At 37.0% G+C, this 18048-nt stretch overlaps 2 long non-coding RNA genes across 3 annotated transcripts in view; one reads left to right on the top strand and one right to left on the bottom strand.

The window, feature by feature from the left end:
• Window positions 1-18048, bottom strand: part of LOC124308561 (uncharacterized) — a 126174-nt gene that overhangs the window by 31764 nt on the left and 76362 nt on the right. The gene's annotated exons all lie outside the window — the stretch shown is intronic.
• On the top strand, window positions 7618-10143 carry LOC124308568 (uncharacterized). Its single transcript, XR_006909022.1, has 3 exons — window positions 7618-7680; window positions 9192-9543; window positions 9997-10143. It is a non-coding gene; the product is annotated as an uncharacterized LOC124308568 (long non-coding RNA).

Genomic DNA, 18048 nt, shown 5'->3' with positions numbered 1-18048 from the left:
TCGTTCGCGTCTTCGTTGTATTCCGCACGGGGTTTTTTCATTCGAATTCACTTTGAGCCAAACCGCACGTAAGATAAACAATAATAACAATCGTGTGTACCGTGTTGTATTCGTTATGTAATTAGACCGGTCAGAATGAATTTTCCGTCTCGTTTCTGGATGTAAAATTTTCTGTTCATTCGCGTAACTACTCAAAAAAAAAATATATAAAAATAGTTTTAGAACGATATTTCGGATTAAAAAAAAATAACCATTGTTGCAGACATTTATTGTAGATAACAATTAAACAAACTTCACTTTCCCATTTACATCAATTTTATTCAATAATTTAAATGCGAAACTGAGATTTGTTTAATTGTTATTCACAATAAATGTCTGAGAAAATGGGTAATTTTTTTTTTTAAATCCTAGATATCGTTCTAATTTCCACGGCAGCAAACTTCGAATGAGAAAACTATATTTCATTTTATTTTTTACGTAGAAAAAATCAAAATTTCACATCTCAAACCCTGATTCAAAATTCGTGTTGACCGGTATTTTTTTTAAACATAAAAAAAGACAAAAGCAAACTTGATGAATAACGCATGAAGATTTTTTTCTGACAAAAATTTTAGTTATTTAAGTATAAACTCAAAAAAAAGAAATATATTTTTTTTCTTAACCTGTGTTATCTACGTACATATAAAGTTAAATACGTTATAGCTGGTTCATTATTCATTTCTTCATTTTTTTAAATTCATTCCTTTACTTTGTGTACGTGCAATTTTTCCCTAGTGGATGTGTCTTTTTATTTGATTTATTTTTTATTTTTTTTGACAAGAATTTTCGTATGGTGGGAAAATAAACAACATCCATGTTCCATCCGCAGAACTGGAGAAAATTCTGTGCCGATTTTTCTCGTCCGTTTGTGAGATTATGAAGAAAAGACAAAGTGAAAAGAAGGAAAAGAGCTTTCCAAAAATTGTGAAACTGTGTACAGTGCCGTGAATATTATATAATCTTAAAAAAATAACAACAAATCGTGAAAATCGTGGTGCGATTCGCGAAAAATAAAAAAAATCTGAACGAAAAATAATTCTACATTCTAAATAATAATTTATCGTTGAATTTTCGAGACGTCGAACTATAATAAACATTTTAAACACAGCATTGGGTAATTGTTTCATTCATCGAGGCCAATATCTTCGCCGTATTTCGCTAGGTAATTGCCAATTTTGTTCGCGAGTACAGAGACGCAGATTGAAATGAGAAATAATGAAAATTAAACAAACAAAATACAGATTGTTCAAAATTACACGCTCAACAAAAACACAAAGAAAGAAATGAGAAAGTGAGTTTGAGTTTCTCTTGTGGTGAAATTTTTCGTACGAAGATCGCAAGGTTGTATAACTATTTTAATTTGATCTCGACGATATTTCAGATTGACTTCGAAAAAAAATAGAAATATCATCCCCGATGAAACAGCGTGAAAAAAAATTTCGAATTAAACATTCCCTTCGTAGAAATACGTATGAAAATTATTTTTATCAACTTGAATTTGAAACAATTTTTTCAAACAAGTTTTGAGAAACTTCGTCAAGAAAAATTCATGAACCTATGTTGTGTTTAAATTAACAGCTAAAACACTTCGTGTAACCTAAATAACACATATAAATAAAAAATATAAATGTTACAACATTAATATTCATTAGAATGTATTGCAATATAGAAGAAAATAGAAGAGTTAAAAATTTTCTTTAAAATCTGTAAACTTGCGTCGATATTTTATATTGAAAAATACAAAACACGTCGATGTGTGAGAACCTCAAAGATTTATTTTTATCTTTTAATTATTTTATCGAAATAGATTGATGAATTATTTCTCCCGCTTTTTAAACTCTGTCTCCCGTCAATTTTATCGCAATTTAATCACTCTTGAGTTTCGCAGCTCCTTTCTTTGAAACTAAGAGAAAAAAAGCGTGACACAGATCATTTGCACGGTTTTTTCCTAATCATTTGCGTTGAGCTAGAAGAACGAGGAGCACAAATTCGGACGGTGATGCAAGAGCCGCGGGTACACAAATTGTTATTTTTTCAATCCACCCCCATGCGGCAACAGAGGAGTAAAAAAAAAAAAAAAAAATATATACGGAGAAAGAAGAGAAAAATACGAAAAGAAGGGAACCCAAAAAAAAAAAAAAAAAACACCTCTTTCACCCCGTTACGCGCAAATATTTCTTCAACGCGCGTGCAAAGAGCGATTCAACCCCGAAAAAAGGAACCCTTCGTTCGTCGTTCGTTGTTCTTCGATTGTTTGTACAGCATTTTTAATTTCCCGAAGACAAAAACGACGAGGAAAAGGAAATCAGAGATTGTATAGAGAGAAAGGAAAAAATTAGAAAAACTCTAACGGAGAGACAACAAAATTTGCTCGCATAAATGCTGAAACTAGTATTAAAAGAAAAAAAAAAAAAACATTACCGAAATTGTCTAGGAGACAAAAGTAACTCAAGGGATGACAAAACAGGTTGTTTCAAATTTTTTTTCACCAAATTTCAAGGAAATTTCTACGGAGTTATAAATATATTCGCAAATCAGTGCTAATATTATGAAAAACCGCTCGTTAAACATCAAAGAACATTGGTCCCCGTGTCTTCGTCGATGTTTAATAAAAATTCAAACATTTCCGAAGCGGTATCGACGATCCCGAATCAAATACAACCGAGTTTTTCGCCTCTTCGTCAACGGCCTCGTTCCGACGGCCGACGAGCGTTGAACTCCCGACGTTATACGCGAGACTCGACGTCGAATTGCGAACGAGCAAAACTCAAAGAAATCAGTAAAAAATTGTGAGAAATTTTTTTCCCATCTCATAAAAATCAAACTGATTGAATCATTCTGTAATTTTAATTGCTTCAATTTCGTTTCCTTATTATTTTTTCAGCCCGATTTTACACGTCAACGCGAAGCGACGGGGCGAAGCTCAGCGTTCGAAAATTATTTCACGGTTAAAAAAACCGAATTTTTCTTCATTTATCGATTATAATTCTGGTCCAAATTCATCGCTTCACATTCATGAATATTTCTCGCAATGCACTTTATTTTAATTCACAAAATTTTCACCACGAAATTAGATTCGAGATGTAAATAAAACCGTTCGTATAATTCGGTTCAGTTTCGACGCGATGAGTGTGTAGTTTTTTTTGTTTTTTTTCTTCATCTGCACTTATTCAAACATCTTTTTCTCCAATAAAATAACAAAAATACGCTCAATTTTTATCGATCAGACGTACAAGCGGTATTTCAACGGTGGAATAAGAATCGTGGAAAAAAAGAGGAAAATGTAAAAAACTAGAACGAGAGTGAATGAAAATAAAAAAAAAATAAAAAAAAAATTAAAAACAAGAGGGAATCCATACGTAAACATACGCGAAATAGAAAATAAAAATATCCGTACACCCACAAACAGGATTCGAATTTATTGTTCAACCCGTATTCTGTTAGGTGTAGTTGTTGCGTTCCGTTAACCCAACCTTATACATATACATATATATATATATATATATATATGCGTGTGTGTATTACACACGAATGTATTCGATATGAAGACACACGGATTTATCGAATTTTTCGGATATTGATATTTCCATCAGTGCATCCTTCCCTCTCACGTTCGTTCTCCGCGTTCTGTTTATCCATTTTTTCCACTCGATTTTGCAAACGAAGCGAGGTATTAAATGCAGATAGTTGTACGAATACAATAAAGTGTATTTAGTTTTCCAGTAGTTTCTGACAATCGTCGATTAAACATTGCGGTAAAAAGGGACGAAAATTTTTTTGAGTACCTATCGTCGTTGAAAAAATAAAAAAAAAAAGAAAATGAATCTCTTAACAAAGAAGACAAAAATTTTCCTCTTTGAAAAATTCCCTACTTCCGTGTCCGAATCGATGAAAGAATCTTCTTACGCGTGGAGTGCGTTAAAAAAAAAAAAAAACCAAAAACCCGTCTCGTCTGTTAATAAAAATTGAACAACTTTTCGGTCAATAATTTATACGAAAAAATTGAAAAGAGGATACTTCGCAGCATCATCGGCATATAGACACGAAAAGTACGCGAAACCCTCTTTCGGAGAACACACGCACAAAATGGCGTCGGGGAAACGCCCTCGCGGAAAAATTAGGCCTCCTTCCATTACGCGGTGCCTTCCACCATCCGCCATCCACCATCCATCCACCTTCAAAACCTTCCGCATAAACCTACCGTTACCCATAATGCCAACCTCTACGTTGTGGAAAATTTACATGAAAAGAGGAACTTTTTATGCTAAAAAGTTTACAACATTTCATTTTACAATCCTCCACTTGTGTGTGTGTGTGTTTCAAACACACGTGTGTATATAATGTATATATATATATATATTCAAATATATATATATACATATGTGTGTGTGTGTGTGTGTGTATACGCATACACGCGCACGCAAGGTTCGCCACGTTCCGTTGGTTGCTACGCCATCGGCACTATGCTTAAACCCCCTGCAGCTCGCGTGTCTCCCCATGATGTATAAGTTGGGTATTTTATGTTTGTTTTTGTATTTTCGGATTGTTTGTTTCACCGAATTTTTTTAATTTTTTTTTTTCTCTTGTTTTACCAATTATATTTCCATTTTTCATTCCCTTCTTCTTAAATTGAATCTCCGTAAATTAAATATATTTATATTATACGTGATACAGAGACAAACTAACACGCGTACAGACATAAGCTGGTGCGTTTGGTGTTGATTTTTATTATTTTTAATACGTTTCGGGCTTCTTTTCACTTCCAATTAATCAGCACAGAAATAATCATCACACGGTGCAAGTCGGAATTTTTTACAGTGATGGTGTCGGCACTCTGATTCATTACGTAAGTCCTGCTTTTATTATGTTTTTTTTTTTCTGGAATTTCATATCGCCGTTCACGATATTAATTGAAGAAAAGGGAAGAACAAGAGAGCGATTTAAATCATAATTGTAATAATGAAAACAAGAAAGTACGAAGCACGTGCAAGAATAATTTTATAGAAACTGTGTACACTGTAAAAGAGAATGAGAAAAAAAAACAACGAAAAACGCATCCCGAGTGCAAAAAATTGGTACTTGGATATTCGTTGACTTGTTTTTCTGTGATACCACAAAATTGAATATTTTGAATCGGAAAAGACATTTTGTCAGGTATAATATTACGAAGAGGAAAAAATCATTCAATTTCTAATGAATTTTTCTTTACTCGAAAAGACGAAGGAAATCGTTCGCACAATTTATAAATGCTGGGTCGCATTATTGGGTATGGCAAATATTTTTCCCCCATCGTATAACAGCCAACGAAAATCGTTAAATTTTATTTTTCGTTCGCAGAGAAAAAAATGAGGAAAGGCTGGAAGAGAAGAAGAAGACAGTGAAAAAATGGACGGAGTAACCTGTGGATGTCGCGAATTTACCAAAGAATGAAACGACAATGTTATGAATTTAAAACAAAAAGGTTGTGAGTAAAATTTTTTTCGAAAATCGAAATTCCATTTTTAGAAAGTATGTGCCTGTGCCAAGGCCAATGATTCGAGAGAAGTAATTTGTATTAGTTTGTTTAAAAAATGGCATTAACAACATTTTTCAATTTACCTCGTTAAATGTTCAAAGAAATGAGAAGAAAAAGTAAATAAATAAAATAAAACTCTGTAACGAGTTGGATAATCGGTCGTTCCAATTTTTCGTTTATTCGCGAATAAGAAGGAAAAATGTGAAAATTAATGGAATGAAAAAATAATGAGGCGTAATAAACAAATGGCTGTAAGTGCCGATTTATTCGAAAAGCAAGATTCTTTCTTTAGAAAATATGTGTGTGTGTGTGTGCCAAGGCCAATGTTTTCAAAAAAATAATTTGTTTTTGTTCAAAGCAAAGAAAAAACAAAAACAAAAAAAAAAAGGCATTAACAGCATTTTTTAATTTCCCTCATCAAATTTTCAAAGAACGAAGAGGAAAAAATTGTAAATTGCAAATAAGCTGAAACTCTCGTCACCGGTTGGAAAATCGGTCGATCCAATTTCTCCCTCGTTCGCGAATAAGAAGGAAGAACGTGAAAATGAATAAAAAGAAACGCAACGCTGCGATTTCGATATTCGAGCCGTATGGGTAATAATTGGTTGTTGACCTTCAATGCAGCCGGAGCAGTAGCATTGACCGTAAAAGCCTTGCACCCGGGTGTAGGTATGGTAGCAGGGCAACGAAATCGATTGGAATTTCGTCAACGTCCTGAAATCGATGGCCGCGGATGTGAACGCGTCTGTCTGTATGCTCGGACATACATACCCGGGATTTTATCACTGTGTACATACATGTCTGTTATACCTACCCTCGAACCGAATTCGCTGTTCTCTGAAAATCTGTGTCATATGTTGCAGGTGTAAATTAAACACCGATATACCGAAAGATCGTAAAAACCGAAATAACATTTCGTCGATATTTTATAATTTTAAGTCATTTGAAGTATTTGGTAGAAAAAATAAAAATCAAGCAGATTGAACAGTTTTTTACGTTGCGCTTGATGTCTTGTTTAAACGAAAATCGAAATGTGCAATTGTGCTGTTTGACTAATTGAAGTGTGAAAAAATCGATCTACTTCATCAGCTTTCATTTTTATTTCGATCATTGGAATCTTTCACAAGAGAAAATTTCTTGAAATCGCAACGTCGAGTAGAAAATAACGATGAGAAATTTTGCCTCGTGAGAAAAAATGCTTACAGATCTTTACTTTGTTATCTTCAATTTGAATAAAAAATAATCCGCAGCTTTAGCATCGTCGATGAAATGACAGAACAGAAATTGCAAGCTCAAAGATTGTGCGAAAAAAAAGAAGAAAGAAATCTAATTCAAGGGGTGGCAATAATTTGATAAATTATGAGTGAAAAAATGTCCGAGGACGAGAAAATCAAAGGTATAAAAATATAAATCCAAACCGAATTTTCCAGCTCCAAAAATGTCTTATTCGATTTGAAAATAAAAAAATCCATAGCCTAATTTTAGCACCATCGATAAAATCAAAAGACAGAAATAAGAAGCTAAAGATTTCTGCAAAAAACAGAAGAAAAAATATCCACTTCAAAAGCTGGGAATAATTTGACAAACTGTGAGTGAAAAAATGTCGGAGAGCGAGAAAATGAAAGGTACAAAAGTCTGAATCCAAACCGAATTTCCGATCTCTGGACATGTCTAATTGCCTAAAATTGTCCAAAATTTTCGAGTATGCAATAATAACCTTTTTTGTAATGTTTTATATTTGTTTTTATCTAGATTTGGATAGTTATTGGAGCCAGTGGGAGGTGATATGTAATCTTCGCCCTCGTAAATATCCGGTTTTATAGGCATCTACCTATCTGCAACCCCCAGCGGCGGCGGCGGCGGCGGCGGCTGCCTCCTCCTTCAAACCTGGGGGCGGAAGGAGAGGGGCTCGAACATTATGGCAAGCAGTTCGTTCTTGGCAAGGAGCCGCTGTTCCTGACAGGACATTCATATCCTCGAACAGCCGACCGGTCGCCTGGAACCGTCGGTTGCGTCGTGACCTCTCAACCCCGCAAAAAAAAAAAAAAAAAAAGAAACGAAGAAACAAAAAAATCTCCTCATCCCTTCGCGGCTGCCGCAAAGCGAATGAGATCCTGGAAAAAAATGTAAGTTCTTGATTGGTTTATTATTGCAGCGGATGCGGACAATCCTCATCCTCTATCGCTCTTGTGTTTTCCCTCTTGCTGCAGGCGGGCGGTTGAAATGCGGAAAGGTAAAGGAAAATGGAGAGAACGCGATTCAGGAGTCGCGGGAATTCTCAAAGTGCAGGCAAAACGATGAACTCGACTTTCTCACAATTTAAAAATTACAGCTTGAAAGTGGTCTTCTTATTTACCGGATATAAAAGTCGTATTATTACGCAAAATTCTAAAAATCTACGAGCTTGAATATTCGGAGAATCAACCCTTAATTACACAGGAATTCTGTGAAATTTTTTTAATGGATGAAAAAAAAAAATACGCCTTTCGTTTTCGAAATGATCAAAAAAGATGCAATCAAAAATTCCTTACCTAAAATATTTAGATCATTTTAATATGCATTTCCTGGAAAAATGTTCGTCAATCTTCGACGATGACATTTTACCCAAGTGAAAAGAAACGAGTAATATTCGAAAAATAAAAATTGAGTTCATCGATTAAATATCAGAAGTAACGTAATGAGCAAAACAGCTAAAAAGAGAAATTCTGTACTAAATCGCGAAGTAGAAAAAAATTTCTCGAAGTTGAAATACAACCTATTTTTAAAAGAAGTTTACCAAATTTTTCTATTAATCGGAGAAAATTTGTGGCAAAAGAAAAATTATTTCAATATTTCTCGCATACTGACTAAATTCAGATAAATCCGAATATTTCGGGGCATCTGAAAAGCTAGAAGCTCCGTCATTAGCCAGACGGAGATTCGTAGATGTTGGGGTAAATCATGAAGAATGTGAGAATAACTCTCGGTTTAGGAGGAGGAGGAGAGAACCAGCCAAGATAAATCATCCGGATATCCATTACTCGATATAGAATTTCTGGCATTATAATAATATCTGGGGTACGTATATATAATATATACCCCATGCCTATGTGCATATATGATACGGGGGAGGGTGGAATTACGTAGCGAACGTAGGTAGAGGGAAGGTGGGAAGGTAATATATCCCTGTAAGATCTCGGGGTGGGAGGAGGACATTAAGGATAACAAATGAGGCTCGAGGTCCTCCCGCAGGACTCTTCCGACTCAGGACCCGGGAATGAAAATAAGTGTTTTTTCGCGACTACTATAACTCCCAGCCTGAGCAAGCCAACCCCTGTAGAATTCTCTTTTACAGCTACGTTCTGCCTCCGTAATTCGTACGGGGTGTTCCATTTCGGACGAGCGAGTCGGTTGCTTCGAAAATTGACGATAGGGGTACATTGGCAAACGATTTCATTCTCGAGTACGTAGAAATCTTGTAGATTTTGAAGTCGGAGAAAGTTGAACCGATCGGAAACGGTTTTGCGAAAATCAAAAAAAAAAAAAATTAAAAAAAAAATTATGGAACATTTTATACATTGTCAATTTTTCGATTACTTAACATCGTAACACGTGGGAGGAATAAAAATTTAATTCAGATTTTCCTTACATATTCTAGAAACGCGGGGACGTTGAAAATGGTGATCAAAAGTGAACAGCGATCGTAAGAAAATGGGATATTCGTATTCCTGGGAAAAAAACGAGGAAATTTTTTGCTTACGAAAATTTCTTTGGAATAATAGTTTTCGAGTATGTGTCCCGGATTCACCAATCGTCTCGCAGCTCGCCGGACAAAAACCGCCTTTTTTAGTCATGTGACGGGCTACCGATTGGCGGTAAACTTCAAATCCCCGTATCTCGATAACCATGAATACCTATTTCGAGGACCGTGCGAATTGGTCTCAAAATTTGGTGAAAACTCAATTGGTTTTCTGTTTTTTTACACCCGCTCGTCGAGAAAACTACGCTGTGTGAGTATATTTTAATTATTTTTCTGAACTTTCCTGTATCGTAACTTGAATTTTTTAAATTTTACATTTCGGAACTTTGAGCCGTCGGTTGTCCGACCATTCGAAACTTTGTCGTTTCTCCAAAGTTTGATTTCTTCACTTCAACTTCCGTCACCGAATAATTCGGAATTAAGCGCTTCGGAACTTTTCAAATTCGGACGTTAAACCCAACCCCAAAAAATATATAAGTGGAACGAAAATGAGAGCTCTTCGTTTCTGAAAAGTGAAACTATTCTCTCTCTTGATTCTCCGTCAGGGCGCAATGCGGGAATGGACGATACCTACGTGGTTCCGAGTAATTTCTAATTCTTGAGGGTATAAATTTTTTCCCCACCGTTGGAATATAGTTTTTGTTGGTTGGTCACGTACCGCCTGGATAAATGAGCTCGCACTATCTCTCGGTTCGTGTTTAAGGGATGTTTTTGCTCACCGGAAGCCGCGATCGGCATACAAAGTGTTCCTCCTCCAACGGACTTTGGATGCATGCAGAAAATGCCCATGCGTGTGTACGTTTGGTTTACTGGACACCTATTAGCTGGGTATTGATCGTGATTCGCAGAGAACTACCTACGTGCATCGTGTCAAAAGGATCACGCGCGTATGTATTAATTGGACAAATATATTAATACACATTATGTAAACGGATGATTACATGCCGTCTGCTGCACCACCGGACGTCCACCGTCACAGTCGCGTAATTCGAGTCTTCGTTAGCAACAGGGATAATTTGTGACGTCAGTTGATGGTGAACGAGAGACAAGAATTTCACTTGAAGGCGATCAAATACATCCCAGAACTTTGGTTTGGGTGTAAAAATTTTGTTGAATTTTTCCTACAAATACAAATTATTGTCAACTTTTCTGAGTGTTTGTGAAATGAATCAAAAAATAAATATCAAGATTGTCCGTGTGATAAGATATTTCACGAATACGAAATAGACTAGAAAAAAAATGAGCTGTTTTCAAATCCTTCTGCAATTTTGAAATTTCATCCTTTTTTGTTTCTAGCATCAAGTTTTCAGCAAGCAATTTCACCTGTATCTAATCATTCCATAAATGGAATCAAATTTCGGATATTTAAGATTTCAGTCAGTAAATAAATTTCTTTTTCTCTAATTCCTCCCCCAATTTCTTGGGTATTTCATTTCTACCTATACTTTCTCTTTATTCGTTCAGCGAGCTTTCCAGCGGCCGATATCAGTTTCTGCATCGTCGGAGTGAAAATTGGAAGGAAGAAAAAGGCTAAAACAGATGTTTAGATACGTACATCATCCTACCGCCCAGGGGCACGTATCGCGACGTATTATTTACGTAATCTATGGAGCATCGAGGCCTGAGTGCTGAGAAGTATCAAATTCGCTTATAATTACACGTCTGTCTTGCGCTGTGTGTATAGATATGATATAAATTGAGGTTGAGGTATAAAATTACGGTTATTCGAAAACGAGGGAAGAAGTGGGGCGGGGGTTTGTTAGAAAAACCACTCCCTTACAGGCATTACTACGTACGACACAAAAAACCCCCTTAATCCCTCTCTAACACCAATGTGCCGGTGAAGAATATTTCGAAGATTCTTTTACTCTGTTTTTAATTTCAACGCCCGGTGTTCGAGTCGAAAACAGTTGATGTAAAATTTTCGAAAACTCTCGATGTTCTGTACAATGGATGAAAAAAGAAGTAGATTACTGAAAGTCTAGGGTTTTGAAACTCGTCCGTGGCTCTGGAATGAAAATTTTTACACTACGCGTGAAAAGAGGGTTAATGACAAAATAAAAAAAGAAAAGAGAAATGAAAGGAAATAACTGATATTCTGATTGAGAATGAATTGATCCAAAATATGAAAGATCTTTGGCGGTCTTATTTGTTATTTTCGACAATACCAATGCCTGTGATTTGTTTCATTTTTGAATTAAAACTTTTCAACCCCCATCGATGAAAACTACCGTAGCAAAAAACAAAGAAGCGCAAATAAACGGTTCAGTCAATACTTCGGGTCATCATCTAGGACTATTCCTACACAGCGGAATACAACCAGTGAACCGTGCGGTTGGAATACCTGCGGTGAATTCCGGGGGTGTGAATGGGTTGGTTTTCGAGATAGACGCGTATGCACACAGACCGGGTATTCGTGTACACACATCGCTCATCAATCAACGTCTTCTTTTGGCCGTAGGTATACGGGAGCCGGGTAAAATCGGAGGGTAGGCATTCGGGCGTTTCTGCACAGCACCGCGGCCGTTTTAAAAAGTTCGCCAAAATGGCGCCGCCACCGAGAATTACACCCCTTGCCCTTCCACCCGGTGGAAACGTGTGGCGGGCGCCTCTGCGCCAACGATACGAATTAACGCTTACACATCCGCATGGATATGTGTATTATATTTAAGTTGTACGTACATCGTCTACGTGCAGATCCTACGTGCACGTACCTACACGTAGATACGGTGACACGTTTTTGTATCAGCGCAGCAGACGCGCGCACAACAACCGACTTATTACCCTCACTCGGCCAAATTGTTTCGACAATTTTTTCTCGACCTTGTGTTCTTGCCAATTTTTTGTTTTCAATTTCACTGCAGGTTTTCGCCCGTTTCTTATATATACGTATGTATTTAAATAGAGTTGTTTCATCTTTGGCCATCCAGAAGAAAAGAAAAATCACCATCACGTGCTGCGTTAACGAGTATCTGGGCAATTTCTTTTTTTTTTTTTACCCTACGATCATTTTTCAACGCTTCATTTGCGAGAAACGCTGCAGCTGTTGCTGCTCCTGCTGCACGCTTCGCCGTAAAGATCGTTTACATGCGTATACGTACGGTAACAGTTTTTTTTTTTTTTCCAATTCGGAAGGGTGGTTCTGGCAAAAAACCGACGAAGCAAAGCAAAATAATAAAAAAAAGGAAAAGCGTAGTGAAAGGAAAAGCAGGAAACGAAAGAATTAGAATTCTTACTTCAGAAAAAAGAAATCCTGATAAGCTTGATTATGTAGCATTGTTATATTTACGATATAATTACAAATAATTGCTCAACGATTTAAAATTAAATAATCAAACAAATATGAATTATTTTCTATATGAAAATACGAGTAGAAACAGATCAATAAGAATGAGAAATATGAAAAGCAAAAGCATAATTTAAATACATGCGAAGTGTGAAACTTATCACAACCTTTCTCAAGGGTTACGCTACATTTCGTCTTATAGTGTTTTTAGATACTTATATCGACAGTTTTTCTTGACGTTTTTAAGTTGAAAATGCAAGGAAAAAAAAACCAACAGAACCAAACTTTACCTCATCAGAAGAAAATTGCAAGGAGCTTAGAAAGAGTAGTAAAAAGACTTAATGAAACAAGGAGAAGAAAATAAAAAATAGTACCTACATCAGAGAGAACGGTAAGAAAGAATTAAGAAATTAGGGAAAAAACCTGCGCAACCCGCGGCGTTGTTCCGGCAACATAATTTTCAAATCGGTCAAATCCGCAGGGTGCAGTTTCGCGGTTGCGTATAACTCCGTGGACATACATCCTATGCACACATAATACATACCTACGCGCGCATGTCATAGGCGGTAATCTAGTGCAAGAAAGATAGAGATAGAGATAGAGAGAGATGAAAAGAGAAAGGTAGTGAAGAAAGATAGCGGGATGAAGTTCCCGGCTCAGTTGAACAGAGGGCGGCAGCATCGGCTGGTAAAAAGAAAAAAGACGAATCTAACAGAGCGAAGAAGAAAAAAAAATACTCAAAACCAAAAACACCCTCTCCACGTTCAAGCCGAGGGAAGCAGGGAGGAAGAGGGGTGGTTTTGTATAAAAAAAAAAAAAAAAAAATATGGCAACTTCCCGGCAGCAACGGGTGCGCAGGGTGGATGATGGCGTCGGACGTTGAACGAGAAGAGAGGAGGAGAAGTGCGCGGGAGAAGCGGTGGGAAACGGCGGGAAACGGCGGAACGGCGGACTGGGAACGTTCTTCCAGCAACCAGCCGCTGGCCCGTCTCTCCGTATCTCGGGTCGCGAGCTGCGCGCGTGTGTATGCAACACGTCACGCAGAGTGCCGGCGGGGCGTCGCGTCGAGCGTGTTGCCATGCTCCAAGGGGCCGAAGCAGCGGCTGAAAAGCGTCCCGCACGAGACTCGGAGCGCTGCTCGTGCTGCGGGAAGGCCTTCCAGTGGTCGTCCGGGGGAAACCGGGGCGGAGTTTTGCGCCGGAGTTTTCAACGAATAAGACTACGCCGCGGATGGCAAAACACCCCGTGACCGAGGGGCTTCGCCACGCCTACACTTCATCCCTCGTGCATATGTACGCCGATCTATACGTGTCTGGGTCTCGCGAATGCGCCCGTGTCGATCCACCGGGGTGCATTCTATACAGTTTTAACCCACCAGAACCCCCTCCATCGAAGCAACGAAATTTTCCCTCTTCCTCTCGTAATCAATGAGAGACCCGACGTCGCTGCCTGCCTGCCTGCCTGCCGCCCCGCAAACCCCCGAATACCCCTAAACGATTCACGAAAAACACGTCCGCGGACCTCTAACCCCGGCTCTCGGCTAACGCCCGCCTCGTGCAGCTTCTCGCCCTTCGAGTATTTTTCTCCCCGTTTCTTCCCTCGTGTATCGGGACCTGCTTCGTCTACGCTTTGCCTACTAATTAGGAACATCTTATCGAACGAGCCATGCGATTTTATCGAATTCAAGAATTATAACCGATGATTAATCGTCCAGACTGATGTATATACATGTTTTTGCTTTAATCTTAATGTGTCATTCGTCAGAATAATTATTCCTAGACATGTGTCATTTTCATACGTCGTAAGAATCTTATCATGAATTCAAAGTCGGAATTTTCAATTTTGCTGAATAAAATTCACGTTTTGCAACAACGTCATTATCGTTATGCTAATGGAGAGACAATTTTCACTGAGAACTAGGCATTGAACAAGATTTTTTCGCAAATTCAAAGAGTTTTATTACCGTGATTTTCTTTTTACCACCAACTATTTCTTTTCGTTCTATTTTACTTCACGATAGAAATTTTGAATGTTGAAATCTTGATCCCAGCTATTTGTGAGTCTTGGCCGGATTCGTTGCGATAATCGGCGTGTCGCAGTTCTACAACCGTGCAAATTAAATGCAACATAGATACCACCTTACACGTTCTAGAATTTCGCGTGTACACACATATATGTATATAATATATACTTGTAAACCTGTGTATTACATACCTAGATACATACACGCACGAGGTTTTAACCTGCACGCACCGTTTCGTTTTAAGGGACGCGATTATCCACGTACGGGAGTTTATGACGCGTGCATATAACACGCGCCACGGGGAAAATGGCTGAGAACTCGGTTCGACGGTAGCAACGCAGAAAGAAAAAAAAAAAAGAAGAAAAAACCGTACATGCAGAAAACCAAAAGTGGAAACAAGGCGATACTAGGCACACCAAAGTCTTCCTCACTCTCACCTTTTTTCTCAACGCCGCGTTTCTTACAACCACTATACATTTATATTAGGGTCTGCCGAGAGATTGAAAAAAATTTTTTTTTCGAAATGCGTATCAAAATTTCGGTGGAGCATTTCAAATAGAATATTTCAAGCCAAATATGAGTTCTGAATATTGATATTAGGAGTTGCTTATTTTATTTATTTCATTGTCCATTTAAATAAGACGTGAGACAAAATCGGAAAGTTTAAAAAAAAAATTTCTTCGTAAACGGCTTGACTTGTAAACTATCAGAATACAGATTCTTACAGAAAATTTCACGCTCTATAAAAAAATACTGCGAATATCTCGTAATCGGTTGGAGTTAGGAAAATTTTATCACAGTACTTTTCTACAGAGCTTCAAATTTCTTATAAGAATCTCTAGTCAGATAGTTTATAAATCAAGCCGTTGATGAGAAAGAAAATTTCAAAATTTTCCAATTTTTGTACGTGTTACTTGAATGGATAATGGAAAAAATAAAATAGGCACCTCTAAATACCAATATCGAGAGCTACTTGACTGAGATATTCTACCGAAATTTTGATGCACGTTTGAAAAAGCACAAGTTTTTTATTCTATTCTGGCACACCCTAATGTATATATTATTCTACGGTATATTATTCTTCTACTAAAAAAAAAAATTAATAAACAATCAAAAACACCTTACATTATGTCTAAACACGAGCCTGTCGGATTAATTTTGAGAAACATAATTTCACCAGAACGTGTAACGTTGAATGTTTCGTGGGGGAAAAAAAAATGAATTGGAAAACAGATAAGAAACAAAAAAAAATTGTTTATACATAAATAGGTTCTATGTGAGTTCGTGAGCAATTTTGGTGCCTCTGTGTGTGCAGAAAAGAGAGAGAGAGATGGAGAAAGGGCGGAGGTGGGTTCACCTGCGGGTAATAAGTGCGCGATAAAACGAAAGTCCCATTTCCCGTTGCCAATGCGCTTCCTTCCTCATTTCAATAGCTCTTTTATTTCTTGGGATATCCCCCAGCGTATTTTCGCATATACGTATACGTATGTGAAAATGTATAAGTAATGGGTATAGCGTCTCTCTTCGCGCGCCAACGCGCACATGATATATGTATAGGTATACACTGTATGGGAGCACATACCTGCACCCATATATTACCACCGTACAACACCGATCTGCCGGCAGTGTGCCTATAAAGAGAGAGGGAGAGAGAGAGAGAGAGAGAGAGAGAGTGAGAGAGAGAAATTCAGATTCCCGATAGAATTGGTCGACGGAATACATATCGGCCCGCGGCTCACGGCGCCAATTGACGCGTAAAGCTTTATATAAAAAGCCCCTATCTCTTTTATTCTATCTTTTTTTTCTCATTCTCTCCCTCTCTCTCTCTCTCTCTCTCTCGATCAGATATCGTGAACGATTTTAAACAACGATCCAGACGAAAAATGAAACGAAGCTGTATTATGTACAAATAAAGAGAGGGATTAAATTGTTGTATACATATTTTTGTAATTTTTTTCACACCTATGCGTATACAATTATATGTGTAAATATAATCTAAAGACTTGATCGATCAATCGTCCACAGAATTATATTCGATTTCTTAAATTCAATTTATCGACTATTTCAATGTTTTTTTTGGTTTTACTTTTTGTTTATTCGATTATTTTTTTTTTTTTTTCGCAGAAATTTCCTACCGAATTCGAGAAAGCAAGAAAACAATGATGGAACAGCGATTGATAAAACGTTGTAAGAAATATCTTAGCTCGGAACTATGAACGGTTCTTCTTTTCACTTTCACCTTTTTCATGCCAACGGAAATAAAATTGAGATTCGAAGTGCGAAGAAAAGAGAATGAATGAGAAAGAGAAAATCATATACATATATATAGAAATATTGGTGATGATAATAGCAGCATCAGTAATTTAAGACACTTGCGATTGAATATGATAAAAAACAAGGAGACTCAGGTTAAAAAAAAAAAAAAAAAAAAAAAACAGCAGTTATTTTAAACTCTGCGTAACTACCAAGCGGTTATCTTCGCATTCCGTTTTGGCGATTTATACAGACAAAAACCTTCTACAGTACCGACAAATTCCCTCGTTTCCCTTCTCAGCATCCGCTGCACGCTATCCTTAGCCTTGGGGTGAAGGTACAGCTACCAATTTTACCGACCACCTTAACGGGAAACGACACGAGTATCATCCACCGTTCGCAAGGGTTGAACAAAAAGCCACCAAGGGTCGCTGGAGTCGGTAGATATAAAAATACGGTAGGTAAATTGTGAAAGTAAAAATTGTTCCCAATATTTAATTAAACGATTTGTTTGTATTTGAAATAAAAAATAAACATCATTTATTTGTATGCATTTTGCCCCAAAATTTCTCTCGCGGTTGCTCTCTCGATTGCAAAAAAAAAGTAAAAACATCAGGGAGTAAATAATAATTGTTATTCTATCAAATAAAAACGTGCAGTCTCCGCACACATAACATATTGATGTGTGAAATTTTGTATTTCATCCCCTCTCCAACTCTTCCTTGTCACCTGAACTAAATTGTTTTCCCACGTCAAGTTTTTTATATCATACAGTTACGGTATGCCGCCTAGATGAATACAATAATTATTATACAGGTGTGTGAATATGTTTAATTTTTATTTCCACTCTTTTTATTCCTCCCATTCTTCGAAACATTCAAAATCGTATTCCAAATTTTTAATTTTTTCAATCGGCATCCAACATCCGCACGATTATATCTTATACGGTAGTATGAGAAGAAAAGCAACAATATGTGAAACTTATAAAAAAATAAAAATAAATGAAATGAGTAGAAATGAAAGAAACAACGTCAAATGATCGTAGAAAGAAAAAACATTAATATATGTGTGTGTATATAAGTATATATATATATATATATATTATATATATATACTTTAGCGCATTATAATTATAAAGAGGGTCGAATATATAACAGGGTGCGAATAAATAAAAGTAAACTCGCGAAGGGTGA

Source organism: Neodiprion virginianus, chromosome 7 (genome assembly GCF_021901495.1).
Source record: "Neodiprion virginianus isolate iyNeoVirg1 chromosome 7, iyNeoVirg1.1, whole genome shotgun sequence".
NCBI classification, from domain to species: Eukaryota; Metazoa; Arthropoda; class Insecta; order Hymenoptera; family Diprionidae; genus Neodiprion; species Neodiprion virginianus.
The sequence above is the reverse complement of the archived record's forward strand: the minus strand, read 5'-3'. Positions and strand labels throughout refer to the sequence as shown.